The sequence below is a fragment of the Anolis sagrei genome, chromosome 1 (genome assembly GCF_037176765.1).
Source record: "Anolis sagrei isolate rAnoSag1 chromosome 1, rAnoSag1.mat, whole genome shotgun sequence".
Classification (NCBI taxonomy): domain Eukaryota; kingdom Metazoa; phylum Chordata; class Lepidosauria; order Squamata; family Dactyloidae; genus Anolis; species Anolis sagrei.
The window spans coordinates 265590304-265601806 of record NC_090021.1 but is presented as its reverse complement, the minus strand read 5'-3'; the positions used below and the strand labels follow the sequence as shown (position 1 = coordinate 265601806).

The 11503-nt window shown below is 37.7% G+C and overlaps 1 long non-coding RNA gene across 1 annotated transcript in view; it reads left to right on the top strand.

Moving 5' to 3' along the window:
* The first annotated feature begins 1816 nt into the window (after positions 1–1816).
* Positions 1817–11503, top strand: part of LOC137095813 (uncharacterized) — an 85718-nt gene continuing 76031 nt past the window's right edge. Inside the window, exon 1 of the long non-coding RNA XR_010908952.1 lies at positions 1817–1881. This is a non-coding gene — a long non-coding RNA (uncharacterized lncRNA). The remainder of the gene's footprint in view (positions 1882–11503) is intronic.

The following is an 11503-nucleotide window of genomic DNA, read 5'->3' as shown; positions in this document are numbered from 1 at the left end:
TTTTTTAAAAAAAGAATGTGAGTATGTGTGTGCACACTTGCATAAGAGTTTATGAGTATCAGTGCACCCATACATGACATAATCTATGTATATTCACATGCATTATGAAAAATAATAATTAAAAATGGGGAGCAGCTATGGCTATATGGCAAAAATCATGTGAAAGATTGGAAATTCGAACCATCTCCTTGCAGCAAGGTCACTTTGCCAAAGGGAAATATATGGCTGGTTATGGTGTTCTCACTATGATGTATAGGATATGTTTGTCTTTTATCGGATTTCTTAAGGGTCAGCGTTTACCAAGAAAAGGCGCCGCCAAACATTTATTTTTCATTAGTGCAGACAACCCCCTTGCCTGTTGATGTTATATGATGCTATGTTTCAGTCATCCTCTTGAACTGAGATTGGGCAAGTTACACTTCATTAAGTTAAACATTCTTGTAGAAAAAAACTTTCTAGTCTGGATTACTGAGTAGATGAATAGTTCATCTGAAAGACTTTGTTAAGTCTTGATCCTCTAAAAAGCAGTGAATCTTAACTGGCTTTGTAATAAAGCACTGAACCCTATACTGTAAATCTCTGTTATATTTTCTAACTCTTCTGAGTGTGGTTCCCAAAATTCTGTTGGACTACCACATCCATTAACTAGCCAGTATTGTCAGTGGTTGTGGATGACAGAAATTGCAGTCCAGAACCTTTTGAATTCTATTCTTTATTGAGGTCAGCACTAATCATTGGCGATCCCTCGTGTCCAAGTATGATTGCCTTCCAAGTCTTGGTGGTGGGTCCATAGGTGACTGTGGAGCAGTAGTTCTCAACCTGTGAGTCCCCAGATGTTTTGGCCTTCAACTCCCTAAAATCCTAACAGCTAGTAAACTGGCTGGGATTTCTGGGAGTAGTAGGACAAAACACCAGGGGACCCATAGGTTGAGAACAACTGCTGTAGAGACCTATTCTTGACCTCCATGTTCTTTTGCAATGAGGACATCAATTTTCAGGTGGTCTACAAGTACTAATACAACTCAATTAGCAAAGATATACTGTTTTAAATGTTCCATAGTCAGAATGACAATTATAATTAACTTTAAAAACATTGGTAGTAAAAACAAATTATGAAGTAACTATGCATATAGAATGTTTTTGACTTGTTTGAGGAGAAGTGTTATATTGCACATCTTAGCTGTTAGTATGATTTTGATTTGTCAATTTAATAAAATATGTTTTCCTCTCTTTTAGGCCTTTCTTTGTGTGGAAAAAGAAGATGATGTTGACAATGACGCAGATGTATGGATGATTTTATGTAATTTACACTTCATAGCTTTACAAAAAGCAATTATCATTGTGAAGTGTTTACAATGATTTATGGGAGAAAGGCGGCCTAGTAGAGGGATGCCGATAATATCAACACAGTGCACTGAATGTACTTTTACACCTTTATTGATATATAAATTACCTGTGCCAAGAATGCAATGAGGAGGATGCTGGTGGAGCAATGTGGAGGATGGTGGAACAATGATGTGGCCTAGACTACTAGGTATGAATTCATCTCTGCCATCCCTCTATGAAGCACATCAATGGAATTCTACATCTGAGCCGAAGTAGAGATTAAAGGTGCTTGCAATGCTTTTATGTTGAGATAATTAGCAGAGATGGCACACCAGCGTTCTGAAAGGATTATAGAAAACAAGGAAGAGATTTGAAGTTTGTGCATTTTTTCTTTAAAAATCACATTGATATTTTCTTATTCATCCTGTGGATTTTGAGAAGAAAACTTCAGGAGACACAAGGAATACTTCTTACTGGGAAATGGAATCCGGATCAGAGTCTAGCCAGCATCAGAAGAAAAAAGCTGTGACACATGGACTGGAAGATCAAAAAAGAGTAAGTGACAAGACTTCACCAGTGGCATTTTGTGCTTAAATTGCCGAACATGATTCAGGGAGTTCAGATGCCACTTACAATTTTTGTATCCATTTGCAGATTTTCAGTGTGGTAGCTGGTAGTGGGTGAGCTTTCCCGGACTGAACATGGATCTTGTTTAATTGGCTGGGCACTTTGTAGTGAGGGAGGAGCAAAGAACTGGAAGACATTAGAGATCTGTGGAAGACTGAGAGAAGGAAAAGTAGAGTCAAAAACAAGGCTTAGTGATTTTTGGCATGTGCTGCTATATGATGACATTGAAGCAGAAAGAGTTAGACTCAGTTGCTATTTGCTTTGATAGAGTCTTTGCTTTGATAGAGTCTTTGAAACATATTTGAAAGGTTGCATGGGCTCTTTATTTAGATGAAGAGTACAATTTTATGCATGTTTATTTAGAAATAAGCCCCATTGTATTCAGTAGGGCTTACTCCCAGATATGTGTACATAGGATTGTAGTCTGAGTGACATTGGATTTTTTGGGGATTTGCTAAATGTATCTTGAAATATATTTCCCAGTGTTTCATGCATTAAAAATAGCAAGCGATTGTTAAAATGCATTTTATATCTTCTGTTGGCTAGCGAGATTTGGATGGAAGTTTCAAATGATCTGGTTCATATAACGTGATGTGTTGGTGTATGGCTTTATATTTCAGAATATGTTGTTTTCCATGCATAGTAGTGATTACTGTTTTTTTCTACAAAAGTCAAGAAAAGTGTAAAACATGATGTGTTGGTGCAAAATACCATGAAGATTATTTGGTAGAAAACCATACAACATATTCTAGTTTTGTTGGAAAACTTGGTTTCAATGAGGTTTGAACAAATTTTTAATACACAAGACTTGCAAAAACTATCGTCAACTTTATTTGTCTATTTCAGCAATACTAGCTGATTTGTAAAGGCTTCTGTGTTCAATTTTCTTTTCCGAGTCTTCTAAGGAGTAAATTTAATTTTTCTCTGCTAATAAAAGCAGTTTGAGTGCCTTCTTTTTTTGGAAGCAACTGTTTTCCTAGGGAACCTTCCCCAATAATTACTTCTGTGCTTTTTAATGTACCATGTTAACTATATCAGTTGGAGCTGACAAGGCTCTTCCTCTTCTATTTTCAGAGGCCCATTCTGAGGTGGAAATAACCATCAATAGACACTGAAAGAAAATCCCCCTTATCGACTTAATTTCTAAGAGTCCTTTAATATATTTTAAACCTCCTGTATACGAGGCCTGATGCTATTTGAGAGAAACATTTGGTGCCTTTGACAGTGTTGATGCCCAGATTCTGTTGAACTGCTTTATCAATTTTAATATACAATTTTGACTGAAACTCTGATAACTACAGAAGCCTCCCATCTCCCATCTGCTCTGGGCTCTTGGTGTTCAACGCACATGTAAAATGGGGCCTCTGAAAGTATAATATAACCCCAAGTGAGGCTCAGTGGCAGCTGGGATAACATCAATTGGTCATGCTTAGCTGACATTCATTTTAACTTGAACTCGAGCCGTCATGGAGATTATTAAATTTATAATGATATATGTAAGATCCATTTTAATGACTCTTCATGCTTGGGTGATCTCTCTCTTACTAATGTTTGCAAAACAATGCTTAGTAGAGTATTATGTTCCCTTTCCAGCTAACTTTTTTCTCTTGAGAAGGGAAAAAGGATGTGAGTAGAAAAGTTCAGTGAATCAGATTTAGGTTTACAGGGGAAAAATAATTTGGTCTTTAAGCCTTTTACTGATCACCTTGTTGACTCCCTGGGAAATGTTGATCAGGGATTGTTGTGTATCTATCTGGTTGCTATCTAACATTAATAATTAATGGTTGGGACAGATTTGTTCACTTGCAATACATTGGACTCTTATACATGGATAAATAAGAAAGAAATGACATAAAATTATGAAGTACTCATGTTTTCCCCTTGTAAGAAAATAAGCTGGTTCTAGAAGGCTTGTGAAGATTTCGCTAACAGAGTGAGAAAAACAACCGCACACATGTTGTCTTTTCTATAACGTATTTTACCTGTATAAAATAAGAACAGAATTAAGAACATGATCTCTTGAATACATTAACAGCATAGACCTTAATCTGCTTTTTTTCATAACCACATTTTGTGGATGTTGAATTTAATTAGCGTTTTTAACTTGACATCCAGCTTGATCTTGCCTAGCCAGCCAGTTGTAGACTGACCTATAGAAAGCGATAGAAAATTGGGGTTTGCTCATGCCTTCCGCAAGTCATAGCAGTTGCAATGGAGGTTTTCATTCATTGATTTATTAGTTTGTGGAAAAAACTAAAATGGGATTGACACTAATCATGTTTAGAGTCACCTGATTTTAATGGCCTTTATGTAAATTACATGACTAATCCAGGATGACTTTTAATTCTGAAGTGTTTTTTTAAAAAAGAATTATGTAGCAGTTCTCTTGAAATCAATAGAAATATTCATACAAATAAAGAAAATATTGGTATTCTTAGATGGTATCTATAACAAATATACTATGTACAAAATACTGATAGCATTATGTGATTTTGGGGAGTTTTTGATTTTGGGGAGTCTGTAGGTTAATAATTTTGATAAGTGTTAGTGAATTAAGCATTGTTCTTTCTGAGAAACTTTAACAAAGTCACCATGAACTCCATTAAAATACTGTAGGGGCAAATGGTATTGCTTACTTCCGTGAGAATCTATTTCATTCTTGTAGTTGGGAGAAGCAAATTTTCTGTAACACATATTGATTTCTCAGACTGATTTGTTTCCTTCCTTATTTTCTCATTCAGATTTTTATGTACATGCATTGTGTTGAAATTAATGCTGGGGTATACAACTTTTTAAAATATGTTTCTTTTTGTTACCAATAAATGGCAATTGACTAATTTACAGTTTGGGGAAAACTGCTGTTGTATATTTAATCACAAATCAGGCGTAAAGTCTTGATGCATCATGTTAGACTATTAGTTTCAGTGAGATGTACTCGCCACTTAAAAATAACATGGTGTTTTGCTTCAATAGTATCTTGCCAGATTCTCCTGTCCTCTTCATCTCTTTTCCTAACTTTTCATTACATGAATGGTTTAGAAATGATGGGAAATGAATGCTTCATGAATTGAAGTCCTTTAAAATATTTTAAAATATTTTCATGATCTGATAAATGCTGTGTATGGGAGCTTTTCTTTCCAAATGTACACCATTGATTTTTTTTAAATGTGGTGTGCTTTTTGCACATTTTTCCATTGAGTTCTGACTTGTGTCAGAGGCTAGATGTACATTTCCAGTACCTAAAGCCTGTTTCATGAACACAAGTGGTCCCAGAAGTACTAACAGCCATGTTTGGTTAGAGTGTTGGATAGCTGCTGTAAATGCATGATGAACAGGCACTTGCCCATTCAGCAACCTTGACTGTTAAGACACATTATACATTCCTCAATTCTCACCTCCGCTTTTACGCATCCCTATTTTCTAGTTCTTTTTCTTCAATAGTTTGAACTCTGTGCATGTTCCCTCAATGTTAAGAAAATGTGTATTATTTGATGACACTGGCTTTCTGAAGAGCCAGTTTGGCTGGAAGAGGTCTCCTGTGTTTTGAAATCACAGTCTAAAATGGAGTCCCCGGTGGCCCAATGGGTTAAATCCTTGTGCTGGCAGGATAACTGACCGACAGATCAGCAGTTCGAATCTGGGGAGAGTGGGGTGAGCTCCCTCTGTCAGCTCCAGTTCCCCATATGGGGACATGAGAGAAGCCTCCCCCAAGGATGATAAAACATCAAATGTCTGGGTGTCCTCTAGCAACGACCTTGCAGATGGCCAGTTCTTTCACACCAGAAGCGATTTGCAGTTTCTCAAGTAGCTCCTGACATGAAGAAAAAAAAATTATCCAAAAAGGGAAATTGTGGTTAATGCTATTTCTCATATTGCTGGAGAGCAGTAATGATGTCACTGTACTGAAGACTTGTCTTCAGTAGGCCATTCTTTAGGTAGTGGGGAATGTCCCCCAGAATTGCAGCATTAGAGTTGGTTTTGAAAGTTCTGATTTTTTTTCTCTGGACTTCTCCCAGTTGGCTTGTCAGTTGGACATCTTACCAGATGGTCAATGTCACTTTGATAGCTACTACTGGCCTGAAATCAAATTCCATGTGTTCTATTTACTGGTTCACTGAGATGTAAATGACCATGTGGGATTGAAATTATGACTACAGGACTCAGTAGGGTCCAACTTTTCTTTCTTTTCTTTTTCTTTTGTCTATCCAGACAGAAAGATCCCCAACCATTGATTATCAGAATTGCTCATCATTTCCCTTTATTATTTATTATCAGGGTTTCGTTTCAGTGGGCTAATGGAAACCAGTGGACATTCCTTTAACATAATATCGAGCTTTTCTTGTGTCTGATATGTAGGTGGTGGAAGAGTTGGTGGGGAGGGGCACGGGAAAAGACCACTGGAAGATACTAATGGAAAATGCTTGTTTTACGCTCCTCTGATCATGGCACCATGATCTTGTCATGCCCCATCCCACCCCTGCTAGAAATTTGCACTGTGTTATAAGATTTGACAGAACAGATGAGACTAACGGTCCATCTGGTTTGGTGTCCTGCCTGTGGCAGTGATCAATATCAGTGCTTTAGAGAGATGCGGGAGGGAGCATACCTCACCCTTTCCCCTCTAACCACACATATTAATATGCCAAGTCAATCACAGTGCTGAATATGGGGAAAGGAATAACTTCCTTTCTTCTCTTACACCCTGGAGCATAAGATGATTATTCTTATTTAGTTTGCATAGCTAAAAATAATAATGGTCATAACATCATCTCTTTGTCAGCTTTAGCACTGGTGTATGATTTTGTAAGATTCTGCCTAAGGCAGAGAATTTGATTGATAAGCTGTATAATGCACAGAATTTTGGAATTTTTTCCCATGGTGGTTTTCCTTTTTTGATCAAAGTGGATTTCAACTAAAATGTGAAAGCTCTGAAATTAAAATATGAGGTGTTCTGCATTTATGTGAAGCTGCCTATGATTTTTCTAATTAACTTTTTATTAGGACAGTTTCAGAAATAACATTACAGTGAAGCCAAGCCAAGATGAGCCTGAACTTCTTGCTTCTTTTAAGATGGTATTGGAATAATAATATTCATATACATTTGAAATCCAGTTTGATAATTTTATTGTCTCCCGTTGTGCAGATGCTTTTCTTCAACACTTAATTGGTTCTGGTGCTCTTTTGGCTCTTTTATTCTTTGCATATACAGTGTTTTCTGATATGCATGATGATAACACAGAAGTCATTTGCATTAGCATTTGCTAAAAAAAACAAAACAGTTCGGAAGTGGAGGGGAGACAAATGAGCTTAGAAATTTTGCCTTTTTGGTTTGTAATTTCCAGAACGCCCCTTCTATTGATTCCTCAGCTTCTCCATGCAGAAATAGATGTGCAGTATGCAGACAGAATGATAACACATTCTGGGATTTTTGGGAGTTGTAGTCCAATTGGTAGCATCCATAAACTATGTAGCTTCTCATCTTCAAGATATTGAGGCCCCACCAGGACAGTCCTTTAATTTGAGCTGCTCTGTGTGCACGCTCCTTTCCCTGGATTGTCACCTTGTCATGGTTCGGGGCTTGTGATGAAGGCTGCAACAGATCAGAGGACACCAGCCATCGGGTTAACCATGCCACTGGCTCAGAACCTCACTCTGTGAAGACTGTGTGTTGATTGGATGTGCACTGATTTCCACACATAAGATGAATTCACACACAGGCATCTTCCAAGACAAACCAAAAACAACAAAAGTCCCATGACAAGTGGCAATGGGGGCAGGACTGTGAAAACTGGAAGCCCCTAGCTACGAACCAGCACATGGGTGGTTGATATGGGTTCAGTCAAGGTCCAAGGCAGTTGAGCAGTTTGGCAGCTGCATCAACATCTGAGTAGTCCTTTAGAATCCACTCTGCTCACCCCGTGGGGGCTACAAAAGGTGCCCTGAACATAGTCTGCCTCTCTTACTTACCCACTGCCAAGACTTTGCCCTTTGAAGAAAATCACATTGGCCACAAGCGATTGCCTATGATATGATGACATAGACAAATTACATGACTCAGTAATGGAGTGTTCATTGAGCCTCATACTGTAGTTCTACCTTTGTGGAGAAACTGGTGATTACATATTTCAGCATAAGTACTATGCACATGCAGTGCTACTCTATAAGGCCTGCAAGCTTTAAGGGTTTTTAATTGTAGGGTACTATATATATCAATGGGTTGGGGTGATGCTTCTGTTATATATACAGCTTCACACATAGTTCTGTTAGATCCTAGCTTACTCCTATTAATTCTTAATTGTTGTAATTTTCTTTTCCTTTGAGACAGTGATATCAAATTCCATTTACATTTTAAAGGTAGTATGAGCCTTCCACATTCACTTTAGTTAAGGGCAGAATACTCAAATGAAAGTGAATAACTGCAAATAAAGAAATTGCTATCTTTTTTCACCTGACAGACACCTCTTTAGGAATTTCTAAGTCTTCCAACATGATCATGTGGTCAACTTTTGCTAGCAGCTAACCACATAATCTCATTGTAGGTCCTAGAGATTTTTTGAGATGTGTTCTTTCTGGAAATCACAAGGTCCTCCAGTATGACTAGATGACATTGGCCATAGACTCACACTGGAGGACATAGCTATTCCAATGAACAAAATCACTTTCATTGGGTTATTGTGACTAACAATTGTGACTAATCTTTTCCAATATCTATCTATCTATCTATCTATCTATCTATCTATCTATCTGGAGTTAGTTTTCCATAGCATTTGTAGGGCACAAGTCATTACCATTGCCATCAATAGATAATATTTGGGTATGGGAACATTTTAAACAGCACTACTTAACAGATGACAGTATTGAACTCTTAGGATGTATAACAGTAGAACATTTCACTCATTTTCCCGAACATAGATTGTCATTGTGACTGTTCCCTGAAGCCTGTGTGAAACCAGTGTTGCCCTATACCTGTTTTGATAATCATACTGTGAGGTCAAGGAAAAGTCACTCAATTGTTCAGGCACCCTGCCTAGCTCATCTTTTTTCATGGATTTGTTGGAAGTAACGGATGAAAGAGAATGGTGATCAGAGGGCACACATTTCTGATTGATATTTATTTAATTTTTAAAGTTTTGGTTTCTTTTTTCTTTAAAAATTGAATTAGCTTTATTTTATGTTTTTTTCTTAATTAAGACTTAATGTTTATAGTTTGGCTTTTTTGCAGACTCTAATCTACTGTATCTGTATAATAGAAAAGTAGACCTTTTTGACTTCCTGTACAGGTATTTTCCATTCTTAGCATGTGTGTGACTCTTTCATATAAGCAAATAATTTAATAAGCTTAGTTCCCTTGTCCTCAAGGAAACTCATATTATAAAACATATCTTTCTTTTCTGCAAGTCACTAAGGATCTTACCTAACTTATGTGCATCTGAGGCTGGATGTACACTGACCCATAACCAGAGGCTGACCTGGCATGCTGAACACTGGTTTGGTCCTGGGTATGATCCAGATAGGCACTTTCCCATCCATTGCAGAAGTGGGAGAAGCCCCTATTGCTAGGGGTGCTGAACATCAGCCCCCCACCCTCTGTGTAGCAGGTCCTACCTTTCTGCTGTCACATGTAATTCAACTGGGATGACTCCCCCTTTCCACAGAATGCTCTTTACACATGACAATGGACAGCTATGACCCATTTTGTGACCAGAGACCACTGTGACACCTGAGGGTGGGTGGGGGAGGACTGCCATCCCAGGTCCCTGGACCACATGATCCAAGGAAACAAAGGATGACAGTAATACCAAATCCAGAATATTAGAAATTCTGGATTTATTTCATGGTTGTTTTTTTGTCAGGAGCAGCTTGAGAAGCTGCAAGTCACTTCTGGTGTGAGAGAATTGGACACCTGAAATGATGTTTTACCATCCTGTGGGAGGCTTCTCTTATGTCCCTACATGAGAAGCTGGAGCTGACAGATGGGCGCTCACCCTGCTCCCTGGATTCGAACCACCGACCTTTCAGTCAGCAGTCATGCCAGCACAAGGGTTTAACCCATTGTGCCACCAAATGTCATGTTGATATTTACAAATACAAATTGAGAATGAACATAGGAATAATTGAATACAGTGGATTTCAGCTTCTGTGTTAGCTACGGTCTTGCGGTGTAGGTATCTTCGAAGCTTTTTTTTTCTTGAAACCTAGAAATGTAGCAGTTATTGATGGTTTACTACTGTATAATTACATCATCATAAGAGCAAGGTTCATCCTATTGGTATGATGGCAGCTTGTTCCACAAGGCTCCTGTGGATATATGCATATGTATGAAACCATAACTTGGTCCCAACAATAGCTGGAATGATAGCATTGAAATGGCATTGTTTTGGAGCCTAGGCTTAATACCTGAATGTTAAACTAGTCTTTTGTCAGCTGAGGTTGTTCTGATTATAATAGCTACAAGCTGTGATTTGTAAAGCTTAGAATGTTTCGGCATTTACCATTAAAACAGGGGATGTATTGAGCATAGACAAAAACTCTTCTGAAGTATCAGAGAATAATAGGTTCTTAGAGTGTTTAACATTTCTAAGAATTATGTTTTTAAGAAAAAAAATCATGCAGAGGCACAGTGTGAAAAACCTATGTTGCAAGTCTTTACTTGTGCTCCAGATTCAACTGAATAAACTGGCTGAATAAACCTGCTCTGTGATGATAAGGCTGCCAGCCTGAGCTTTAATGAAGAGTGTGCATGCATTCAGGAAGCCATGAATTCTTATATTTCCACCATGAAGAATTAAACAGATGGGTAAAAATGCAACTATTTTGTCTGTTTCTTTAAATTTTATAACACCATTGGCAGCGTTGTATCTGTAACTCTTCCATATTTATAATTTTCCAAGTGACATGACTATTTGAGAATACTAGTTTGAAATGTGTTGAATGCTGTTTTCTTGGCTCAGAACTGGTCTGAGAGTGATTTTTATAAATATCTCAAGACAAGGATCTAAATACTTACCAATAAGTCTGGGAACCGTTCTTTGATTTTATAACACTAGAGGACATCTTCAGGGTTGATACATCACTGATGTATCCTCTGAGTATATCTATATTTATTTGGGAGTATTATTATACGTTTAATATTTACTTAGTTAGAATTTTATCCTATCCTATTTCCTCACAGTTCTAAATAAATACACTGTTTTGAAAACCAAAGCATAATAAAGCAATTCTAAGGAAAAGTAGACAGTTACAGGACCTAAACATTATGTCCTTAAATATTGCACCACTAGTTTGTTGTTATTAGGTGCCTCCAAATCAATGCATAGGGTTTTATGAGCCAGCATGGGATAGTGGCTTTTAGTGTTGGACTACTACTACTATTTTTAGGCTGCCATTGACATTTTAGGCCCAGGAAAGCCCCTTTTGAATGCTTTTAAAACACTTATAGTCTACTTCCCAGAGGGCATCTGAAGATACCTTTGGGCAAAGACTTCCCAGGAAAAGCCATTGACCTCTAGGGGCCTCCATGGGCCACAGAAGTGATCTGGAAGCTGCATGT